General features: G+C 33.6%; 1 long non-coding RNA gene across 3 annotated transcripts; it reads left to right on the top strand.

Annotated features, from left to right (window-relative positions):
• The first annotated feature begins 707 nt into the window (after positions 1 to 707).
• Positions 708 to 10,771, top strand: LOC121252614. Of its 3 annotated transcripts, none has more exons than XR_005938253.1 (6): positions 708 to 1,000; positions 1,523 to 2,463; positions 2,631 to 2,701; positions 3,549 to 3,615; positions 6,910 to 6,956; positions 10,462 to 10,771. It is a non-coding gene; the product is annotated as an uncharacterized LOC121252614 (long non-coding RNA). The 3 variants fall into 3 exon arrangements; XR_005938252.1 differs by lacking the exon at positions 10,462 to 10,771 and adding an exon at positions 8,751 to 9,318 and having other exon boundaries at positions 709 to 1,000; XR_005938251.1 differs by lacking the exon at positions 10,462 to 10,771 and having other exon boundaries at positions 717 to 1,000; positions 6,910 to 8,453.
• Positions 10,772 to 11,648: the final 877 nt, after the last annotated feature.

Below are 11,648 nucleotides of genomic sequence, written 5' to 3' on the forward strand. Positions count from 1 at the left end.
CCGAACACGAAAGAGCAGTAGATCGGCCTTCCGCCATTCTTAGCCTTAAAAAAAACAACTAAAAAAGAAAAAAAAAAAAAAGAAGAAAACTAGATAAGAGAGGGAGTAGGGATGAAAAAGAGATGAGGGAGGGAGGAGCAGAAGCTCCTCTCCCCTCTACGTAGGTTTTGATTAGGTGATGGTTTCTAGAAAGGAGGATGAGTCTCTCTAAACTAGGACCGCCTCTACCCGTGATAAAACCTTTGTTTGTTGGACCGAACTTTTGTGTATATATATATATATATATATATATATATATATATATTTTAAATCCTGTTCCTTTTGGGCCGGGGGTTTCGGTAGGCAACTAGTTAAGAGTTTTGACGAGAACCTCTTGTTCACGGAGGATTTTTTATGTTGGGTTTCAGATAAATTTAAGAAGAGAAATAATGTTCCATGCAAATCATTTTCCTTTTTTTCCTTTTTTGGAGGTAAAATTGTTGGAGGTAAAATCATATGCTTTTCAATTATGGAAAAATTTATTTATCATTCTCTCAATATTTTTTTATGATAGGTTTATAAATAAAATATAATAAATAATTTTTTTATCATTAATACAGATGATTAGAGGATAGTGAGTATCATTATTCTAAAATGATTCTTTCAGAAAAAAGCCTCGGTTTTGTTACTGTTGGACCCGCTCCAAACCGGCCTTGTCCACGAAGTGTTCTTTTGATGGATTGTCAGCAAATGCCACCTTAAAATGAAAAACTGAGAGCTTTCAATGCCACGTAGTTGAGGGGTTTGTTTCCTATCCTATTTGATCCGATCTACAGCTCATCGTCTACCCTTTCCTATTTTATTCGCTTCGTTCATCCGATCCGACTCGTTTATTTTGTTCTCGGATTTAAAACTAACCAAATCGGTTCATTTTGAGATGTGGAAGGCCGGAAGGCCGCCTCCTCTCGGTTCAGTCCAGGCATGGCCGTACCGATTTTTCTCGCACTTTCAAATACACCCGGTTAGTTCTCCATATCTTATGATGGAATACTTTTGAATTGTGCATTCCCTGATTAGCTCTACTTTCTTTATCCTCCGTTTGGTTGCTTAGAATGCAGTGGAAAAGGCACGAAATTTTTTAAATGTAATTTGTCTCTAGTCGTTTTCGTTTTATATTTATGAGGAAACTCAGCTCCATTCGTCAACTGATGGAGTTTAGGCTTTATTTCCCTTTTGAAGTGTGGATACTTGCCCGCCGAAATCGAATTTGTTCTGTTTGATTGCTGAAAAAAAATGTAAGAATTGGCGTCTTATCACTTATGTCCCTTCATCGAGTGGAATATTTGTTTTCTCGTGTTTAGAGTAGCGGCAAACTTAGTATTCAACATTTTATTTTCAATCTTCTTTTCATTACATTTCTCAGTAAGCAAACGGAGTCTCCTGTTCTGTGAAATTTGATTTATGTTGGTTTTAGTTTATCCTACATCGTTGTTGTTATTTTTTTCCTGCTATTTTCCATTTCTATTTTGGATTTGCTACGCAGTTCTTGATCGTGAGGCATCTGACAGAGGAGGACTACGCGATGGCAAGAGCTGCTATCTATAAGTTTTCTTTTTCTTTCTGAATTATTTTTTCTCATTTCAATTATTAAAAGCTTGTAATTACTTCGTGTGTCTTGAGATCCATTCTAGGCTTCTAGTTACATGAAAAATGGTAAGAGCTTTAGATTGTAATGTAGATGCCAACTACATGTTTTGTTTGAGCAGATTGTTGAACTCATCAGGCTCCATTTGTCTGGTCACGTGCTTGGGGCTTGCTTCATGTGATGTTCAAAAACCATTCCAAAATTTGTTTGAGTGAGAGAGAGAGAGAAATCTGCCTTAATGGTTTTATTTTGGAATCAGAGCACATAAAAAGCATCAGAAAATTTAGGTTTTATTCACCATTTTGAAGTCAGTAAACACCATTTTGAATCACCTTTATGTTATTCTTCAGCTATCATATCCCAATGAAAACAGAACGAATCAGATCTTTATGTAACTCTTGGTTTTGCCCTCAGCAACGTGCCAGCATTCTTCCAATTTTCTGTGGGGAATTTTTTGCGGTGTCTTTTGTTTGGTATCCTCATCTGTGATCGTACGCAACAATCAGATCTGCTCTTTGTATCCTCATCTACGATCATATCCTTGTGATTATAGCAGGAGAATCCTCATCTATAATCCTATCCACATCTGTGAAGCAACAGTCAGATCATATCCTCTCTATGATCGTATCCTTATGGTCATAACAGGAGTATTTTCTTGACATGGATTGACTTGATTTTGATCTGAACTGTGTTAACCCACAAAAGGTGTTTAGTTTTAAAATTTTTCCTGTTTTGACTTTATGAGCACTTAAACCATTAATTTTTATCACATTACAGGAAGCTTAGTGGTCAGGATGGTCTTTCTTCCCTTTGAATAGTTCATATGCTACCTTTGCAAGGTCTGGGTCAGGTTTATACCTTTCATCCTAATCATGGGTTATTTTCTTGGTCGAAGTGTTTATTCCTTTCTCTAATTTGATTCAGGAGCTGCTTTGACCTATCTCTATGGATTATGTAATTTTCATATTCATGAGCTGTTCATAAATATTTATTTATATATTGACAGGACAATATTCAGATAGAAGCAGGAAGTTGGGAAATTGCCTTTCAGAGGCCCTGAAGGTGGTTATATTATTGGTTTGTTATACTCACTAAGTCCATCCATCTATTTATCTATTTTCAACTTTCCATTTACACAAATTTCTAAATGTCAATTGCATCGGTATTTTTGGCTTGCATTGATTTCTGGTAGGCCCTTACACATTTCAATAATGGACAATTTTTTAGTTCTTAGAGTTCAGTTTTTAAGTATGGTACTTTGGAATACAGTTTAGCGGATGAATCAACATGCTGCTTGACCAGACCTTCCCCTTTTTACCTTTATGGTTGTGACATGTTACCGGGAAACTCATATGTACAAAATACGTTAAAATTTGTGGCTGAATTGTTTAGTTAAACACCTACCCCTCTTTTATTTCCCCGATGGTTTTACATATATTTTTTTCTTGAGTTTTGGTGTGTGGGAAACAAAATTCTGTAGACTACCCTACGAAGATTATTTCAATGTTTTCTTTCCCAGTTTGGAAATCTACTTGATTGAACTGAGCTTAGCCTTCACTTGATAGTTCTGAAATCTCCTACCTCCCTTCATCAGGTGCAAGCCTGCTTCGTAGTGGTGTATAGAGTTAGTTATTGGTCTTAAGCTAGTCAATTACATGAAATCCAAGTACATAATTGGCTGTTTAGGTGGCCGTTCACTTTGTTGGCCCCATCATGTTTGAGTTTCCAAAGGCTTCAATAAATTTAGTTTTAACCATTCTATATTCCCTGCGAGTGCATGAGTTCTATGCTAAACTTCTGACCAATATAAAGATTGTGATGGTACTAGTTGATGGCCATAAAAACCATATCATTTTCTCTGAATAGCTCTTGTAGGACTTGGTTTAATGGCATTTGGCCCATGTTAATCATATTCTCTCATCAGATTGTTGTATGGTCGGAAATGGACGGATGGAGAAGTATCAACAGCCCCCGGTATGAATGATTGAATGGTGAGTAATTTTAGCCCCCTTGTATTAGTACCATTATATAATTCTGCTCATTTTTGTGACCTTCATATATGTATATTTGTTTCACCCTTACTCACTTTAAATCTAATCTGAGTGATTTTTACTTGGATGACAAATCATCTTACTACTTAAAAAAAAAATCATCTCACCAGCGTTCTGTATTTTGATGGTGCTCCTAAAAAAACTCATTGTTCTTTTTCCCTTTTATTTTTGGTGTCTCAGAAGTAGCACCATCTTGGCTGTGGTCCTAGTAGAATCTTGTAAGATTAACTAAAAATATGGTCCTCGGGCTTAGTTAACTGTCTCTAGATCACTAGTGTCTCATGTCCTGACTTTTTTTTCCTCGTTTGCTCTCTGCAAATTTGAACAAACTGAAGAGATCCCGATGAACAGATTAGTGTATATTGGGATGGCAACGAGTCGCTTTAGAGCTGGAAAATGTTTACCCAAATATGTGCCCCGTTTAGAGGTCAGGCTTCAACCCATCACAAACCCATCGCAAATAATAGTGTTACCTGAAACCTGAAGACATTTAAGCCAGATAGGGCTGTAATCGAGTAGAGTAGAGCCAAGCCGGTCTTTGGCTTGCCGAGCTCAGCTCAACTCAAAATACCCAAGCTCGAGCTCGATATTTTTATTTATTCTTTGTTCGAGTTTAACTCGATAAATTAAATTCCCAACTCGAGCTCGATCTCAAGCTTGAATTGTTTATTTTTTTTATTTTTTGGACAAGATTTAATAATTAATAAATAAGATAAATAAAAAAATCTAATATTGAATTTGTATAAGTAACAAGTAGAATATCTATTGAATTATAAGATTTTAAAAATTTATAAATAATTAATATCTAACCAGTTAATAGTTATCTATAATAACAATATATTATATGCCTACATAAATGATTAATACATATACATAATATAATAACATATATCTATTTCATATATGATTCTCACGTACTAGTATATGAAATTATTAAATCTTATCAACTAATTATTGTACAAATTATAAAATATAGCTATGAAGTATATTCAATATATAGACACAAGTAATTATATAATTAAATATATAACATATATTATATATTTAATTATAAAAGTGCTATGCATATATTATTAGCTAATACATATATGTGTATATGTATATATACATAGATGTATGTATATATTTATCAATATATGAATGAGCTTTAATCAAGTTGAGTTAACAAGTCGACTCAGGCATAAACGAGCAGGCCTTAACGAGTCTTAGTCAAGTCGAATTGAGTTTTGTCGGGTATGTATCATTTACTAATCGAGCGGGTATCTATTTTTACAGGCGAGTTTTTTTTTCACGATCTGAGTTTAATCGGGCGAGTACCGAGCGGGCTATCGAACAAATTGATTCATTTACAGCCCTAAAGCCGGATTAACATAAGACTAAAGTTCTTTAAAAAAAAACTTATGACTAAAGTAAATAGACGGAAAGTTAACAATTTAACATAAAATCTTGAGGTCTGATTAGAAATACTACAGGTCCTGCTTACAAAAAATAAAATAACACCTCAGAATAACAATAAATTTTTTTTAGTTTTGTTTGGTTTTTGTTTCTAAAGAATAAATGGACAAACTGCACTTTATAGCATTGGAATTGCCTCTACTTTTGCAATTGGCATAATAATTTACCAACTTAACATTTAAGATATAATCATTTTAGGCTCCGTTTAGTTTGACTCAATTGAGATCAATTCAGTTCAATCTAATTTTAAGTTAAATTTAAAATTCAAACACTCAATTCTCAAATTATTGAATTTATTTAAACTCAAAATCTCTTTACACGTGAGATTTACAATTTTTTTCAATTTAACACTTATTTACATCCGAGATATAATTTTTTTCAATTTTTTATAAATATATCTAAATTCATCTTAATATTAAAATATATTTAAACTCATCTTAGGTGGACTTCACAAAACTCATTCTATCATCTCAATTTATTACTATTTATAAAGAATTCAATTTAATTTAACTCAATTCAACATCTAGACATAGTAAAATTACGATACGTATCCAGTTTTTTGTGATTTTAACCACCGCTAGTGTCAAAAGTTGATAAATTAGTGTCAGCTGTTCATTTTGGTAACTTGGGGCTCAAATTAAAACAGCTATAACAATTTTTTTGTTTTGTTTTAAGATACAAAATACTACTTCTCGGGGATAAAACAAATCAATCTTGATGAATTCTGCACGTACAAGACGTAAGGCTCAAGCCCAACTCTTCCTGCACGTACAAGACGTAAGGCTCAAGCACGTACAATACGTGAGAAATAAGTAAAAGTACAAAAACTTTTTGTTTTTCATTATTTTTGGGGGGTTAAGTAAGCGTACAAATCCGACCTACTAAAGAAAAAAGCTGACGAGAGATGGGTGAAGAAGAACAGAGGTGATGATTAACAGGACACCCACGGGTGTATGAGTTGTCCTCCAATGTCAACAGAAATGGCCAACAACGTTAATTATATGGTTTGAAAGCTTGATAAAGAGGAGTAGAAAAGAAAGAAAGTGGGGGAAAATATGTATGATACTTATGATTAGGATGTAGACTAGGGTCTTAGACAAGTATCCAACAAAACCAGATATATAAAATAAAGTGAACTTTCATGTTCTAAAACAAAATGATTGTAGTTTTTGAGTTTTGCTTAGTAGGTTGGATTCTTTGATGGATTTCGCACTAGCTAGTCTTTTGCTTCAAGACGCGGAAACGACCGAGTCCACGAGCACACTTCAATGGGAAAAAACACGGAGGAAAAAAAACCCAACAAATAACAAGGGAGAAACGAGCACTTGTAGTTTCACCTGAACCAGGACAGACTTGGGCCATTTTTTACTCTTTGTTTTAGGGGCTTTCTTATTTCTAATTAGTTTACCTTTATTCTAATTTAGGATGAAATATGCTTGTCATCCCTTTAAATTATTAAGATTAACTGTCACCAACCATTGCCGATTGTTATACAGAACTCTTTGTTGGATTTGTGTCATGTCACTTATTTGTCATGCCTAGATGGAATGTGCTATTTGTTATTTCCTAGTAGTTTGAGTATGCAGTGTGTCTATTTTGATAGTTTGAGATACAAGATGTAAAAAATAATAATTTATGATGAAAGCATCTTTAACCCTTTAATTTATACCAAAAAAAAAAAAAATCATAAACAAATTAATTTAAACCAATTGTTAGTCCAAAAGGAGATGTTCGAATCAGCAGCTATACTGTTACTAAGACCCATATTGTGCAATGCAGATGCCATATATCTCTTTCTGATAGAGAAGCTAGCTTGACCCCAAAAGGTACTTTTTAAATTATCTTTTTGAGCCTTTCTTTCACAAGACATTAAAGTGCATAAAATTTGTTATTTTTTGCAATTATTTAGTAGTACGAGATTAATTGACCCATAAAATAGTTTAGGGTAATGAATTAAACGAGACATATCAAGTTGGAGTTTAGGAACCCAATTAAATTTGAGGATATGAAAACACTTCTGTATCAAATTTTGATTGGAGGGTGTAAAATGGACTTTTACACTGCTTCCTGTTTTACGATTAATCCAAGAAGGAAAATTAGAGAAAGGAAAAAAAAGAGAAAAAAAAAAGCATACTAGGGTAAACGGGGAAAAGAACATGGGCAGAATAAACACCAGCATTCGTCATAATTGACCCCCCCAATATCTCCAAGCCAAATGTCACGCAAAATTCTTCCATCAAACATCATGTTCATGTTAAGTCAGATTTTTCAAGACCGAATCCTTTGTTGGGATTTTGTGTCTAACTTTAAAATTAAGGAGAGGTAGAAACTATTTTGCAACCACTCAGCTGGACATGATTTGCATAATATATCACCACGAAAGTGGAAGATCCCATGGAGAGTGGGTTTTGGATCCCCTTTCTTTGAAAACGAAGTGAAGCAATTTCCCAAATCACCTACCCACATTGGGTTTCACTAAGCTTTTCATCTCTTTTCTATAGAAGACCCAAATCATTTGTTTGTCCTTGTTCATTCTTATTACTTCTTCTACTCCCACAATAAGTGGCACCCTCTACCTATATCTTCATGTTAAAGCATCTATCTCATGTAGCCAACATCGAATGATAGAGCATGACATGTAATGATAATATGGGACCCTTTTTGTAATCCTTTTGTTATCTTCTCCTATTAACTTAGGCCACTAAGAGTCACCAACAATTAAAGTTTTTCAAATGTGTGATTATTGTAACAGTTCATTGATCACATGGACTCCTCTTAATTATCCTTTATAGCTATCTAAATTACGGGACAAAAGCTTCATTAGCTTTTAAGTGTTCATAATAAACGACAAAAAATTCGGTATATTAGTGCCCTCTGGTCTAATAACATTAAAGAAGTCGATGGTTGAGATAACCCCAACCGATTAAAAAGTTAAACCACGTAGAGATTAGGTAGCCACAGTCGTCATTGCCAAATGAACTTTAAGAACCTAACTTAATAGGAAGTGGAACCACTATTTTTAATGCTAATTACATGAAGTTAAATCCGTTAATGCAGATTGAACTCTCCGGAATAGTATTGGGTGAAAAATGAGATCAGACTTTAGAAATTTTCTTGATGCCATATACATTGGTAACTCCATGCCTGACAATTTACAAATACCAATCATATGAAGAAATATAATGTTTGGGAGATCATCTGAAAAGTTATTGAAATCATAATATATCCTAATATAACATGTTGGGTTCCAATCTCAATAAAAAAACTTAAATCTATGGATTTGAAACCTAAAACAATTGTTCTATGCATAGAACTTGTTAACGTGGGAACTGCAGTGCCTCTCCTTCCCAAGAATGCGAGAACCCAAACCAATTACATAGCACCACAGATATTATATATTAAATGATAGTCATCCTTTCTTATATTCTTTTATTATGATAGAAATTAAAATAGAAGGGCATGACTGGACCGTGAATCTCCACTCTCGGGTAAAGGGATCCTGAAGATGGTACACATCTTGTAACTAAGACAAATTTGAAGTCCAAAATCTTGACTTAGAAGTGGTGCCACATGCTCATTTCACGCACCTTCAAACACTAATTATTTTGTTCTCCACTTAGGGATAGGAATGGAATGGAAGTTTTGATGTGGGCAAGAAAATGAGAGCAAACTGAGAGAGAGGTGAGTGTCAAGTCAAACACCAGCAGTGAGTGCAAGCAACGGTACAGTATGTTTCTGTGGCAAGAATGGAGATAGGGGTCCCTTTATGGCACGGTTTCTTTTCCAATCTACACTACCTTTTTCTTAACCAATCTTTGTTGTCTTTGTGCCTTCAATTTTTTTCCCCATCATTCTCTCAAGGACCCCAACAACCACGCTTATTTTTTCAACTTTCTATTACGGAATGTTTGTTGGATCTCTCTGTTTAGTCCTTTTATTTATTTATTTACTTACTTTGGGCCTTCCTGATTCCTACATTTGTTTGCTTTGCACCTTAGATTATATACACATAGGTCCTTGATTATTCATGTCCAAACACCTCATTAATATTGAAGCAGAATCTTCATTTGAAATGTCCATTGATATTTTTTTTTTTAATTATATCGCTTGTTATGAGAATCAGACTATATATATATTGAAACAAAATAAGAACCAATGAACATATACTTGGCCTAATACCCATATTTGTCTCGTTTGTTTTTACAGATGAGATAAGATGAGTTGAAATTAAAATTAAAAATTAAATAAAATGTTATTAGAATATATATTTTTAATATTATTTTTATTTTAAAATTTGAAAAAGTTGAATTATTTATTTTATTTTATATAAAATTTTTTTTTAAATTATAATAATTAAATGAGATAGATCGAAAAGATTACCAAACAAGCTCTCACTCTCAATATATAATTTGTGCATAAGGAAGTGATAAAGGCTGGCATAGACTTCATTTTATAGCTCAGGCTGGGGGGGGGGGGGGGGCGCTGTGTGTTGAGATATAGTTGTCTTCAGAGAAGAAAGGGAAAGGGACAAAACGGTCATGAAAAGGGTGAAGGGCAACCAACCGTTATAATTATTCATTGTCAAACGGAGAGGGATGTGTTTCAAAAAAAAAAAAAAAAACAAACAAAATATGGAGAGGGATGATTTAGCGTGGGGATGAGGACCATCATGCAAAAAGCGAATGGGTGTTGGTGTTTCTTCACGCGAGCATGACTGCGTGTCGAGGCACGTTCACCACCAACTCTGCTAGTCTGCTGCGTTTACTTATTGCCCAAACAGCAAAGTTACTGTGGGCCCCTGATACTCCACTCCCCCCCCCCCTCCCCTCCGAAAGGCCACCACGCTTGCCGTTCCTCTGCAATCATTTTTTTTTTTGTTTTAAAATTCTTTATACTTTTAATTTTGAAAAATAATTTACTCATAACATTTTATATAATAACATATTAAATGAGAGATATTTTTTATAAAATATCTTATAAAAATAATATAATTTTATAAAAATATTTTTTATTTAACAGATTGTTGTATAATATGTTATACAAAATATTATAGGTATATTATTACTCTTTAATTTTAATCTCAACATGATATATTTAAAGAACTCTCACAGGTACATGCACGATTAAACGGAATTTGCACGGAACAATGCATTTAGAACTTGTGTTTTTCTCTCTGGTCATATGCTATTAATTGGGATTAAAAATTTAAAACATAAACATCAATGGACTGTACACTGGTTAGATTTTTTTATTTTGAAGGGAAGCTTTATGCTACAAATAAAAATGCACTGAAATTATTATTGAAATGTTAAACCCTCTACATGTCACAAGTCACGAGGAAAAAAACATCTGCATGGCCAACTTGTAACGCTTAATTGGGATTGGGGATGGGGATTACTGCTCCACCGGAGCTCCAGAGAAGCGACGGTGGAATCTAGGATAAAGCAGCATTGAGGAACGCATAGGAATATTCCCAGTACGCCCCGCTCTCAACTATTGCGGAAGCCGACCTGACGTACGTACAAATGTACAATTCTTCCTTCCAAGACTGGAAAACAGTACTTTAATTCATTTCTCTTTTCTTTTGCAAGCTATTTTATGAGATTATTTTTAACAAAATATATTATTTATATATTCATAAGAACTTTGTCGTATTCGAAACATTATTTATTTTTTATCTTTTTAATATTTTGAAATATTCAGATAAAAAGATAATATATTTCAAGCTATATGAACTTATATTAGTCGAGTAAGGCTAGTTTAGGCATTGAGTTATTATTAGAATAATTCACTATTATTTAATATTTTATTATTATTTACAGAATAACTTAAAATAACTCAATCCCTCGTTAAGTTCTATAAGAATCGGTTTTGATTGAGTTGATCTAATAGCATTAATAATGTAGAGACGAAAAGGTGTCGGATGGAAGGTAGAGTGTGAAACCGAGGTTTGTGTTCGAAGCTTTGTTGTCATCTTAAGACGTACTTTAGCAACACTAATGATACAAATGTAGATGATTGATAAGGCTTTAGTACCGAAAGTCAAGCTGAGACGAAAAGCAACAACTATTTATTAGTATTTTTATTCACGTAAATGACTGACTACTAAATCCTTCTATTTTACTCTGTAAATTATAATTCTCGGTTTTCTTTTATTTACCGTTGTAATATATAGTTCTCCTTTGGGATTTCAAACATCCGCGCCCAACATGATGGGCACGTGGGTATTCCGAGAAGCACAATCATAGATCGACAGGCCTGCTAATTCACTCCGATTTAGTGCCCATTTTTGTTTTCATGTTTCTTCTCTTTTTGTTTTTGTTTTTGTTTTCTTTTTCTTTACACTTTTCAATAGCAGAAATTTGGTTCTAGATGATTCCAATTTCCGCAGATACGACATACTCCCTGTTTTGTTTTTTGTTTCTTTGTTTTTAAAAGCATTTTAGTTTAGAAATTAAAATAATAAAGTAGAGATTTGAATGGAAGGATATACTGCATTAAAAAAAATAAAAAAATAA

This window comes from Juglans microcarpa x Juglans regia, chromosome 2S (assembly GCF_004785595.1).
Source record: "Juglans microcarpa x Juglans regia isolate MS1-56 chromosome 2S, Jm3101_v1.0, whole genome shotgun sequence".
Classification (NCBI taxonomy): domain Eukaryota; kingdom Viridiplantae; phylum Streptophyta; class Magnoliopsida; order Fagales; family Juglandaceae; genus Juglans; species Juglans microcarpa x Juglans regia.